This window comes from Sphaeramia orbicularis, chromosome 1 (genome assembly GCF_902148855.1).
Source record: "Sphaeramia orbicularis chromosome 1, fSphaOr1.1, whole genome shotgun sequence".
Classification (NCBI taxonomy): domain Eukaryota; kingdom Metazoa; phylum Chordata; class Actinopteri; order Kurtiformes; family Apogonidae; genus Sphaeramia; species Sphaeramia orbicularis.
This window is the reverse complement of record NC_043957.1, coordinates 13,047,481-13,060,609: the sequence shown is the minus strand read 5'-3', so window position 1 is coordinate 13,060,609 and position 13,129 is coordinate 13,047,481. Positions and strand designations below refer to the sequence as shown.

At 34.1% G+C, this 13,129-nt stretch overlaps 1 protein-coding gene across 7 annotated transcripts in view; it reads right to left on the bottom strand.

The window, feature by feature from the left end:
• The window catches only part of dtd1 (D-aminoacyl-tRNA deacylase 1), a 42,243-nt gene that overhangs the window by 24,539 nt on the left and 4,575 nt on the right, over positions 1 to 13,129 (bottom strand). The window contains exons 3-12 of one of the 7 annotated variants that reach the window (XR_003936604.1): positions 9,278 to 11,647; positions 8,445 to 8,579; positions 8,122 to 8,256; positions 7,590 to 7,658; positions 6,773 to 7,458; positions 6,559 to 6,685; positions 6,247 to 6,364; positions 6,090 to 6,166; positions 5,844 to 5,958; positions 5,337 to 5,579 (exon numbers count right to left, since the gene is read on the bottom strand). The exons of 5 other annotated variants lie outside the window; for them this stretch is intronic. The gene's annotated coding sequence lies outside the window, so the exon portion shown is untranslated. Of the gene's footprint in view, positions 1 to 5,336; positions 5,580 to 5,843; positions 5,959 to 6,089; positions 6,167 to 6,246; positions 6,365 to 6,558; positions 6,686 to 6,772; positions 7,459 to 7,589; positions 7,659 to 8,121; positions 8,257 to 8,444; positions 8,580 to 9,277; positions 11,648 to 13,129 lie in introns of those variants that run through there. One more of the 7 variants, XR_003936605.1, reaches the window with a different exon arrangement.

The window sequence follows — 13,129 nt, the reverse complement described above, 5'->3', positions numbered from 1 at the left end:
GCTGCCACCAGCAGCTATGTGGTAGCTGGGCTAGCAATTGAGTAGACCCGGATTAAAACTAGTGGTCAGATTGCACAGGAACCACAATCTATACTGTCAGAGAACTAGGCGATAGACTAGTAAAACCAGTAAGACCTGTAAAAGCTGCAAAATCTGCAGCGTTTGCGGCATCAGCGTCTGCAGCGATGGCGTCCGTAGCGACAGACAGGAAACAGGAAATGGAAAAAAGCCTAATTTAATACATTTTGATATATATTTATCTTAATTATTCAAATATTTGTAACCACTGTAAAAAAGAGTGGCAAAATGTTTTTAAATTGACCTTACAACTTATCATAAGTATAATGTAGGTTCAATAGAAGAGGATCAAAGGTATGCTTTGAATTGCACTGATGGACAAAGAATGCAAACATAAATTTATGTCGAATATAATACCATCTAAGTATTAAAAAAATAATAATTCTAAAAACTAAAATTTGTGCAGGACTCTAGAAGTAAAATGTCTTCAAAATATGTAAGTCTTGAAAAGGTGATTTTAAATATATTTTTTGACCTAGATGTTAACCTTCCCTTGGCCAGTTTTTCCTCAAATTAACATACGAAAAAACAGTTGAAAAAAGTGTTTTGGGTTTTTTTTTTCAGAAAGAAGCTAGATACACTGGAGACATCTTGTACAATCTAGATCCAAATCCAGATCCAGATAGTTCATGCCAACTGCCATGAGCCCAAAGTTCAATGGATTATGGATTTCTCATTTTTGTTTAGCCCCTGGGGATCAATAATGTTCATCTGTATCTGTTCCATATTTTTACAACTAAAACCCTGCTTTCATTTAATTGTGTGTGTTTTATTCCTTTTAATGGCATCCTCAGGAACTGCATTTTATTTCTCAGTCCTGTGTTGCATGTTTATTGCCAGATTTATTTATTCTCAGTGACTGTTTTTGTACCTGTAATAATTTATGGTCAGTCTAGTGTAGGGATGAGAAACCTGTGGCTCCAAGGCCACATTTGGCTCTTGAGCCCTTTTCAAGTGGCTCAAAATTTACTTATTCTTATTACTACTACTACTACTACTACTACTACAGATTTTTATATTTTTGTCGCAACCATAAAGTCATTCCTGTGTTCTGCAGTTGTAAATGTAGACTGCACTCCAAATGAATTATATATATATATGTATACATACACACACACACATACACAGGTAGTAGTAGTAAAAGCAGACTAATTGTAAATTTATGACATGAAGGCAATCATTTGTGTACTCCATTGAAAAAAAAGTCTTCAGATACCAGTAATTTTTTTCTGCACAAAACAATAACGACAAATGTCACTGTTTTCTTCATTGTAGTTCTGTATTTTTTTTTTTTTTTAGTTTTGTAAATGCGCTGAAACTTTGATTTAATCTTGACATATACCATACCGACTAATTCTAAACAGCTTCTTAAACAGTCACCACTTTGAGATATAACATAAAAGGATATCTTCTGGCTCCAGACACCGAGGTGAAGTTAGCAGCGGGTTGGATATTCAACGGACATTCAAAACCCGTCGCCTTAGGGACTATCAATAAATTACTGCTCTAAATGTTTTTCTTCAATACCTTCTTAGTCATGTGACCCAGAGACACCAAATCAGTCTCAAATTATTAGAATAAAGAGGACCTTTAGGAAACACCACTTAATATTTCTCTCCAGTCGATATTCATATTTTTATGAATATTATTCATATTTTTATGAAAAAAATGTCTGGTTTTTTTCAATAGCTTTTCAGTCATGTGACCCAGAGACTCCAAATCAGTCTCAAATTATTAAAATACGGAAGACCTTTAGGAAACACCACTTAATTTTTCTTTCCAGTCTATATTAATATTTTTTATGAATATTATTCATATTTTTTAATAAAAATGTCTCTTTTTCTTCAATAGCTTTTCAGTCATGTGACCCAGAGACTCCAAATCAGTCTCAAATTATTAGAATAAAGAGGATCTTTAGGAAACACCACTTAATATTTCTCTCCAGTCTATATTAATATTTTTTATGAATATTATTCATATTTTTTAATAAAAATGTCTGTTTTTTTCAATAGCTTTTCAGTCATGTGACCCAGAGACTCCAAATCAGTCTCAAATTATTAGAATAAAGAGGACCTTTAGCAAACACCACTTAATATTTCTTTCCAGTCTGTATTAATATTTTTTTATGAATATTATTCATATTTTTTAATAAAAATTTCTCTTTTTCTTAAATAGCTTTTCAGTCATGTGACCCAGAGACTCCAAATCTGTCTCAAATTATTAGAATAAAGAGGACCTTTAGGAAACACCACTTAATATTTCTTTCCAGTCTATATTCATATTTTTATGAATATTATTCATATTTTTATGAAAAAAATGTCTCTTTTTCTTCAATAGCTTCTCAGTCATGTGACCCAGAGACTCCAAATCAGTCTCAAATTATTAGAATACAGAGGACCTTTAGGAAACACCACTTAATATTTCTTTCCAGTCTGTATTAATATTTTTTATGAATATTATTCATATTTTTTAATAAAAATGTCTCTTTTTCTTCAATAGCTTTTCAGTCATGTGACCCAGAGACTCCAAATCAGTCTCAAATTATTAGAATAAAGAGGAACTTTAGGAAACACCACTTAATATTTCTCTATAGTCTATATTAATATTTTTTATGAATATTATTCATATTTTTTAATAAAAATGTCTGTTTTTTTCAATAGCTTTTCAGTCATGTGACCCAGAGACTCCAAATCAGTCTCAAATTATTAGAATAAAGAGGACCTTAAGGAAACACCACTTAATATTTCTCTACAGTCTATATTAATATTTTTATGAATATTATTCATATTTTTATGAAAAAAATGTCTTTTTTTTTTTTCAATAGCTTCTCAGTCATGTGACCCAGAGACTCCAAATCTGTCTCGAATTATTAAAATAAAGAGGACCTTTAGGAAACACCACTTAATATTTCTCTACAGTCTATATTAATATTTTTATGAATATTATTCATATTTCTCATTAAAAATGTCTGTTTTTTTTCAATAGCTTTTCAGTCATGTGACCCAGAGACTCCAAATCAGTCTCAAATTATTAGAATAAAGAGGACCTTTAGGAAACACCACTTAATATTTCTTTCCAGTCTATATTCATATTTTTATGAATATTATTCATATTTTTATGAAAAAAATGTCTTTTTTTTTTCAATAGCTTTTCAGTCATGTGACCCAGAGACTCCAAATCAGTCTCAAATTATTTGAAATAAAGAGGACCTTTAGGAAACACCACTTAATATTTCTCTCCAGTCTATATTAATATTTTTTATGAATATTATTCATATTTTTTAATAAATGTCTGTTTTTTTTCAATAGCTTCTCAGTCATGTGACCCAGAGACTCCAAATCAGTCTCAAATTATTAGAATAAAGAGGACCTTTAGGAAACACCACTTAATATTTCTTTCCAGTCTATATTCATATTTTTATGAATATTATTCATATTTTTATGAAAAAAATGTCTTTATTTTTTTTTCAATAGCTTCTCAGTCATGTGACCCAGAGACTCCAAATCAGTCTCAAATTATTAGAATAAAGAGGAGCGTTAGGAAACACCACTTAATATTTCTCTCCAGTCTATATTAATATTTTTTATGAATATTATTCATATTTTTTAATAAAAATGTCTGTTTTTTTTTTCAATAGCTTCTCAGTCATGTGACCCAGAGACTCCAAATCAGTCTCAAATTATTAGAATAAAGAGGACCTTTAGGAAACACCACTTAATATTTCTCTACAGTCTATATTAATATTTTTTATGAATATTATTCATATTTATTAATAAAAATGTCTCTTTTTCTTCAATAGCTTCTCAGTCATGTGACCCAGAGACTACAAATCAGTCTCAAATTATTAGAATAAAGAGGACCTTTAGGAAACACCACTTAATATTTCTCTCCAGTCTATATTAATATTTTTTATGAATATTATTCATATTTTTTTAATAAAAATGTCTCTTTTTCTTCAATAGCTTCTCAGTCATGTGACCCAGAGACTCCAAATCAGTCTCAAATTATTATTGTAAAGAGGACCTTTAGGAAACACCACTTAATATTTCTCTCCAGTTTATATTAATATTTTTTATGAATATTATTCATATTTTTTAATAAAAATGTCTTTTTTTCTTAAATAGATTCTTATTCATGTGACCTAGAGACTCCAAATCAGTCTCAAATTATTAGAATAATGAGGACCTTTAGGAAACACCACTTAATATTTCTCTCCAGTCTATATTAATATTTTTTTATGAATATTATCAAACACCACTTAATAATAGCATCAAATATCTATTTTTAATTAGTACTTCCCGAAAATATATTTGCAGTTATGTAAATCATAGAATTTTACTTTGGAATTATTTCTGTCTCTGTTTTAGAATATAACTGTAAAACCATAACACAGAAACTCTGTGCATAAATTTAAGACAGAAAATAGTGACAACACCTTTTACAGGCTGAATAGGGAAGTTGTAAGGGGCCTCCCTTTAACATTCATTGGCTGAAATCTAAAGAACTTAAGGAGGAGTGAAAAGGACACTGGTATAATATAAAAGGACATTATTTGATAAAACTCAAGGACAGTGTCCCTAAAATAGCTCAAGATGTGAGTAAATATTGATGGTCATTAAATTTCGCTTAACCTCCTAAGAGCCAGGAAATCTCAGCAAAGTGCAAATATTTGTCTATATTGGAAACATCACGATGCGACAGTTTTTTTAGACGTAGTTTTTAAGTTTGTTATGGAATGTTCTTTGTGGTGGACAGTTTTCTTTTCTTTTTTTTTGGATAAAGTTGTGTAACTCTTGTCCCCAAATGTGGACAGAAAACCCATAACTGGCCCTGAGGAGGATAAGCTTTTTGCTACAAGATTTTTTGCACAGCATCGTGAAAATATATCACTTTAATTTCCTATTTTGCACTTCATTCACAATCACCACATGTGGACACACCACATTATTTTTTTTTTCTTTTGTCTATATTCATAATTAATATTATAGCATTTCATGGGAAAAACAATAAGCACCTGCTTGCAATGGCTTACTATTCATGTGAGTCAAGGACAGCAAATCCACACCAGATTTTTTCTAAAGAGGAACTGTTTAATTTTGTCGCATTCAAACTAAAATGCATTAAATAACATATAAAACAAACAAACAAAAAACTAGATACCAAGGTTATTATCATGAACGAAAACAAACGAAATGACCAAAACTAGAATTGTAAAAACATTTTCATTAACTGAAATAAATAAAAACTATAATTAAAAGAAAAAAATGATAACTAACTGAAACTGTATTGTGTGTTTACAAAACTAACTAAAACGCATAAAAATTATGGATAAAATTCCCTTAGTTTTCGTTTTTGTCAATGTCAGATTGATATGAGATCGATTTATTTAGCTTTAACAATTTTAGCCAGCGGCCCCATATGGCACTTCACGGTCCGTCACTTGTGTTCACTTGTGGTTTCCAGTCGTCTTCTGGTCCCCACTCTACCTGGAAACATGGAGACTAAAGTTGGGAGAAAGCAGCAGAGTCCGTGTATGAGATTTATTTGAATACGACGGTGAGGATGATAAAAGATATGATGAAAGTAAAACTAAACTAAAATTAAGCATTTAGAAAAAAATGAAAACTAGCAAACCTGCTCAAATTAATTAAAATAAATGAAATGAAATGAATTAAATAAAAATGAATTAAAATAAACTGAATTTGAAAAAAAAGGTAAATCTAAATAAAACTAAACTATAATGAAAAATCCAAAACTATTATAACCTTGCTAGACACACAACGGACATTCCCACGTTCTCTCTTTTGCCTTTTCAAAAGTCTTGCTGTCCATTGCCAAGCACTGGACATGGAACCACCTGGCACACGTGTCACATTGGATCTGTTGCAAAGACAATACATTTTTGAAATTATCTTAATATTTCACTTGTTTTTCTGATAAATACTTACATTATACCATTTAATCATGTGTACAAATTTCCATATTTTGATTATTATTGGATTATAGCTCACCCAGTCAGTGATGGGCGGTCCAGATCCTGGAGGCTTAGAAGCTGCACATGTTGCACAACAAGAGTGCTCTTCAAAGACTGTAAAATGGATTATGCATTATTTTTCATTTACAGTGTTACACATGAAACAGTGCTTCATAAGCACACTCTGAATATACCTGATGCCTCTAGCAGTTTAATAGCCAGGATCTCCCTCTCCCTTTGCATTTCCCTCTTTGACGTGTGAAAGGTGATGTCCGGGATCAAAGGGAAGGCCTGCATCAAGGCTTCTGCAATCTAAACAAATAAAATGCCCATTACACAAATAGCCTATTATTCAATAGATTGAGGTATACCAGATAGTAACCGTGATAATGAAGACAACAATTCATTATTACATTGTAAATTATATTTTCAAAGATCTGTTCAAATCAAGTTAAGTTTCATACAACAGTTGCATGACATGGAAATACACAATACTCTCAATTTACCTTGACAACAACAACTCCACAATTGTTGCCATCCTGCTGAAATGGGTGGTTTAATACTCCTCCTGTCCACTTCACATCCACCCAATCTGTTCTTGAGTGGCACGTCCTCCTCATTTTGAAGTACTCACTAAGTAGGGGACATAGTTTTTGATGGTGTTAAAACACAATTTCAGATCACAGACCTTTTGTTACAACAGTAATGTTATCACTTTACCATCATTAGTCAAGTCAAGTCAAGTCAATCTGTTTTTAGAGACAGTCTGAGGTAAAATCCACATCAGCTGGTCAAACCACGATCCTTGAGAACCTGCTAATGATAAAGCACAAGGACTCCAAGGAAGAAGTCAAGTCAACAAAATGCAATGACGGGACATCTCAGTAAGACAGATAGAGAGAGAGGGAGAGATAGGAGCTTTGTGGGTCCTGACCCCCAGCATTCTTGACCTGCAACTGTATAATAAAGGACCAATCTGAGGTAGTCCAAACTATATGGTTGAACAAAAAGGAACAAGGAGAGTATGTCTGCCTCACATGATGGTTTCACTTAAATGTTTATGAGTAACACTGACAGTGGTTATTAAGCATCAAAAATACTGTTGTACAGAGTACAGTTTTTCACTTAGCTGTCAGTTTTTCTGCAGTGTCACTTACAAAGGCCTATCTTATCTTGTTTTGTCTTAGCTCATCTTATTTCCCAGTCATCCAATTTTCAAAGTGTTGTAACATAGATGATACTAAATATGTGTTGCTTTGTCACCTACGTATCTTTGCTTGGAGAATTAATATAGCTTAAATGTTGACTTACTGTATTCTTTCAGCAGCATGTTTTGAGTCATCGAGCTCTGACGACCCACGTGCTGGATCAACAAGGTACACCTTACAGGTTTCTGCATTAATGTACTGAAAACAGCAAAAAGTTGGCGTAACATTAATTTCTTCTTGTTTAACTGACTATGTATTACTGGTTGTAGAAAAAGGAAATCATAATAAACAAATCTGAAAAAGAAAATCTGCAAGAAACTATTACTCACCAGCAATTTCCAGTGGTTGTTGTTGACCAAAACAAATGAAATAACAGCTCTGTAGTTTTCAAAGTTTACCTGTAATATAATCAAAATAAATGAAAGGTAATGTTGTCATTCTGATGTACATGAATAAAAAATAAATAAATAAATCACACTTCAACTCCAACAATCAGGTTATTGTGTCATTGTTGTGCTTAGTGATTTATTTATGTTCATACACAGGAAAGTACAAGGTAATAGTAATAGTAGTAACAAACACGCTTGACATTTCAGCTTTTAGGTAATATGTTTTTGAATATACAAGTATAGGCCTGAATTGAATATTTCTAATTATTCAAATTTCTGGAGATGTAGTAGTATGACAGTACTTGATGACAGTACTTGCCAACTTAGCAAATAAAATATTCAGTTATCTTGGGTAATACTGAACTTGAGGAAAATTAATGTTTGCATGTATCTTCCCATTACTTAGTCTGCCACAAATCACATTCATCATTATACTTAACTGCAAAGACAGACCACACAACAATCAGTGTACCTTTGGTAAACTGTGGCGTGGCAGGTCTTTTCGGTCCCCAAACAAGACAACACCTGCTGTGTAGTGATCCAACAGGTAGATGCTGTCCACTACATTCACTGCATGGGCAGCAACATGAAACAGGCCCTCAATAACCTGGCAAAAAGAGGATAAATTATATATTAATTCAAATTCCTACATTACATGAAGTTAAAGTTCTAATAATTGCTAATTTGTCATGTATCTTTACATATGTGGGCAGAAAATAGAATAGTGAATTCACATATATTGAATGTCACAGTTTGGTGTGAAACTTCTGATACTTGAAACATGCTTTCACCCACCTCTCCTGTCAACCACTGATGTGGTCGTAGTGTGCGTAACTCAGAGTGGTGGATGAGTAGGCTGCGTCCCTTGGTCTGTAATGGAATCACTGCAACCACTACCTCTGTGTTTTTCTTCTTCCACAGTGATTTTACCTGAATGTAAGGATCAGTAAAAAAAAAATCAAACCCTGCTGTTTAATATATAGAGTATGTCATTTTAAGTAATGATCTTAATGAAGTCTTCATTTTTGAATAGCACATTTGTGCAGTAAACCCAAAATGCACATCTATGTGTTTTACTGATAATCTTTTTCATAATTTAAATTTCAGTCATATTGTAATGATTTCTTATTTATAAGATAACTGATTTTAGGCAGACTCATATTTGGCTATGAAAATGAAGTGTGAACAACTAAAATTAATCAGTACTCAGTCTGCTAAGAACGAAGAAGAAACAATCAGAGAATTGCCTACCATACATGTAGGTTCCCTGATATCATTACTGAACTTTTCTGTTGTCTTGCTATACACCCACTGCTACAATTACTGTTAGGCATGATGTACTTCTATAATGGCCACTTTTGCAGTTATTATGATTGTCATTACTTTAGTTACTGTGACCTAATTACTAAAAAATATATTCCAAATCTCTCACTTTACTTTTGTCTTGTAAGTGTAACTTAAGATTACTTCACTTTAACATCCATGTTTTTCCACTTCTAAAAGCAGTTTAACATTTTTCAGTGGCTAATCCATAACAATTTGAGCTCATTGATCCCCCAATACTACTGTAACTACACACAAAGTGATCTGCACTGTATGTCCTTCTTATTGAATAAAACCATATTTACCTGAGCATTTTTATCTTGATGATCATCTGCTACACTTGTTTTCTTGAATTTTGCGGTTTGTTGTCTCTTGGGAGCTGGGAGTTTTTTGGGTGAACTAAAGTATTTTGACTTTTTCTTTGGTTTAGCATCAGAGCTGCCTCTCTTATTCCAGTGTTCTTCATGGTCATCATCTGGTTTGCAGCAAATTTCATAGTCTCTATCTAAAATCTGGAGAGGAAGATTGTGCTTGATGATATGCTCCACATATCTTCCTTGCAGTGACGCAAACATTTTGGAGATGAAGTCAGCTGGTCTCAGGTACTTCTTCTTAAGCAGAATACGGTGCTTGACCAGAGCAAACCAGAGCTCAACATGGCAGTTGGTGTTTCTTGTTTTGTCTGTTCCTTCTCCTGTACTGCCTGAGTCTTTCATGTGACGGGAGAGATGTCCGAGCAACAATCCACTCCACAATGGAAAAATCCCCATATAATTCTTTAGCAGCACAGTGATGACCCCAGGACAGTAATACGAGTTTTGAATGTTAACAGAATCATCAGACAGAACATCACACTCAGCCTGGTCTCGCTGTGCTTGGAAGAGAGATGTAAATGGTGACTTCGCCATAATGCGGTTCGCATTTTTCTCGCCACTGCCTTCTTCCTCTTTTGTCACAGGTCCTCTGTCTTCCACCTCTATATGCTTTTTTTTGAAAACACAGGCATCAAGGTATGTTTTGCTTTCAAGCACCGAAGACGTCTGATCCTGTGCATCAAAAAGTATGCACGTGATAAAAAACTTCAAGGGCCATGTTTATATCTGTGCAGTTTAGAAGAAAGGCAAAACAAAATGTTGCATACTCCTTTATGCCCCGGTCTTTAGATTTGTGGCTGAATGCATCTGTTACAGCTTTAATAATGTGGGCAGAGCACAGATGCAGCACAGTGAATTTTGGAATGGAAGACATTTTTCCAGCAGCAATTTCAAATGCTCTGTCAAGGTACACTGACATATTTTCCTTATTGAAGGCTGTGAGAACACTGTTCATAAGGGCCCAACTGTAATCTGTCTCAACCTGTGCAATTTGTCTTTTTGATTTATGAGACAGCTTTCGATGGAATTCCATGAGCCAATACGAAATGGAAGGAACAGAATGACTGTTGGTGATCAGTTCTGTGACAGGCAAAGGAGGCTTATCCTTACCCATACCTGGCAAAACTAATGCATAGTACAGAACTTTTTTATTTTGATCTGTGATCTTCTGTACAACGCTACCAGTAGCATCCAGGTGAAGGGTGACAGGAGATTTTTTTGCCAAATGCTCTGTTAAAATCCTCATTCCAGTGTCTGTATACAAATGTACAGCAAAAGGATTTATTTGCAGGTGCTGTACATAGCCATTTGATGATGGTTGGCTGCTGTTCTCTTTGATGATTTTTTGAAATAGCAGGAGTTCCAGCATCATATCGTTGTGGAGTCTTGTACTTTTCCTGACTTCGGATGATATTGTTTTTAAAATGTCTTTTGTGAGACTTCTTGTTATATTCCCAGCCATTATTTCGTCAGTTGGTGTCATTTTCAGCTGTCTGTAATAGTAGCTACTAACACCTTTTCTTACAGCTTTGGCGATTTTCCCTCTTCTTAAGTATTTTGCTGGTCTAAAACGCCTTTGATTTTTCATATGTACCACATCACCAAAGCGCATGACTGTAAAGGAGATCTTCTTGTCTGCCTTGTTTGGTTTTGTCTTTACTGAAAATTTGTATGCAGCCTTGCACCCATCAAATGTGCATTTGGCTGCTGCACAGAAAAAAGAAGAATACTTCTTCCGAGAATATGGTCCTTTGACGTGCTGATATTTGAACGCAAGTGTGCAGGATGGGTTGTATTTTCTAAACTCATTATAAAGAATGTCAGTCCAAGGGGCAGCTAGTTTGTCCTTCCCATGTTTAGGTTTAATGTTGTTCCATTGCTTTCTTGTTATATTGATTTTGAATATTTTTGGTCCTGCTTTGCAATTTCTGTTTTCTTTTTGTTTATGTTGACCTAATTGTTTGTGCACTTTGACTTTTGTCTTGATCCTTTCTTCTGTTTTATATTCATCACTCTCTTCTTCACTTTCCATGCATTGATCACGGTCACTGTCCTTGTCAGAGCTAACTGTGTCTGGTTGATGGGTCTTTGATGTTTCATGTGCACTGTCTCTGTCTTCTTCATGTGTGTTTACATAGTCAAGTTCTCCTCTGTCATCCTCATCACTCTCTCTGTCAGACGTCGCTACGTCTGTCTGCGCCTCAGTTGTCTTACTCTGGTCACTGTCCTTTTCAGCATTAACTGTGTCTGCTTGTGGCTGAGTGTTTGATTTTCCATGTGCTCTATCCTTGTCTTCTTTACCTGCCAGAATATGTGCAAAATATTCATTATCACCATTGAACTTGAAAATATAATCAGCTGTCAAAACTCTTTCCCCGCCAGAGTGAGTTGCTAGCCAGTGACAGCTTGTTTGATTTCATATTCACTAATCTTTGAAGGCCCACTAAAAATTATGTGTTAAGTGAACACTGAATACATAAAAAAGAACAGAACTTCAACTTTTAAACAAACAAACAAAACAAAAATCCATCTTCATTTGTTTGTGAGGTATAATAAGTTGAATATTGGTCATTTTCAAGAAAAAAAACGACATTTTGAGCAAAATTAATGAGAAAATAGCATTTTTCTTTCCAAAGATTTCCTATTTACATTTTTTTACTCTGTCTTATTTAGAAACACTGACACTGTATTCAAAATCACGAAATAAAATAAAATTAAATTAAATTAAAATAATAATATAAATGTCTCATATTTTCCTCCCGTCTATGATTGTTTCCACCGCTCTATTTCCACACATTCCCCGCTGTCTCCTTCATCTCCGTGTCGGTCCTGTCTCTTTCTGTTTTCCCATGTCCGTCTCCCTCATATCTCCGTCGCTGTCTCTAAAAAGTTATTCCACATTGTATTGTCGGTCTCTCTCTCCCTCAAGTTTCACTCAGTGCGCTCAAGCAAGGTACCCACAGGTGCAATATGATGCGCAACACCATTAACTACAGCATAACAATGAAAACATGGATTGACAGGAAATCTGGGTAATGGCGAGGGAAGAGTTAGGCAAACTTAGCCACAATGTATGAAAAATAAAGTCCTTATGAAACCATTTATAATTGTGTAGTTACAACAGGATTAAGACATGAAAAAATGTGATAGTGACCAGCGGACTATTTAACTGCACTTGGAATCCTTGCAACAAAACTGCGTCACATATAAAACAATGATTCTGTAACCTAAACCTTAATATTTAAATGCTTTGGGTGGTTAACAACATTTATGTAGAACAAGTTACCTGCACGAAGCACATCCGTTCTGATTCCACGCCTGTCCTCTCTCCAGACGACCCTCAACCAATTTACATTGCGTGTGTCATTGTTTTTGAACAAATCCTGTGTGACTAAACGCCATTGTTGAGGTGTAATATTTATGTCAACACAACCGTGTGAAAGTAATGATCTAATGATGACTTCTTTACCACCAGCTTTTTCCCAAAGATCTGTACATTTCTGTCTTTGACCTTTTTTAAACCGTCCCATTGCTCAATCTTTCTGCCGAAAATTTGCGAGTTAGCAGTTTAGCGCATTTTCCCCGAACATTCTTCTTAGTGTTTGCAATACCGCCAACTACTGCTCAGCATTATGATTGCAGTCGATGCCTCAAGACAGTACTGCACAGAATTTGCTATGTATAAAAATTTGGAAAATTATATATCGTATGTGCTCACAGAAAAAAATTGAAAATGCCATAAAAAATTGGTAATAGTTTGGATGTCCCTGTGACATAAATAGA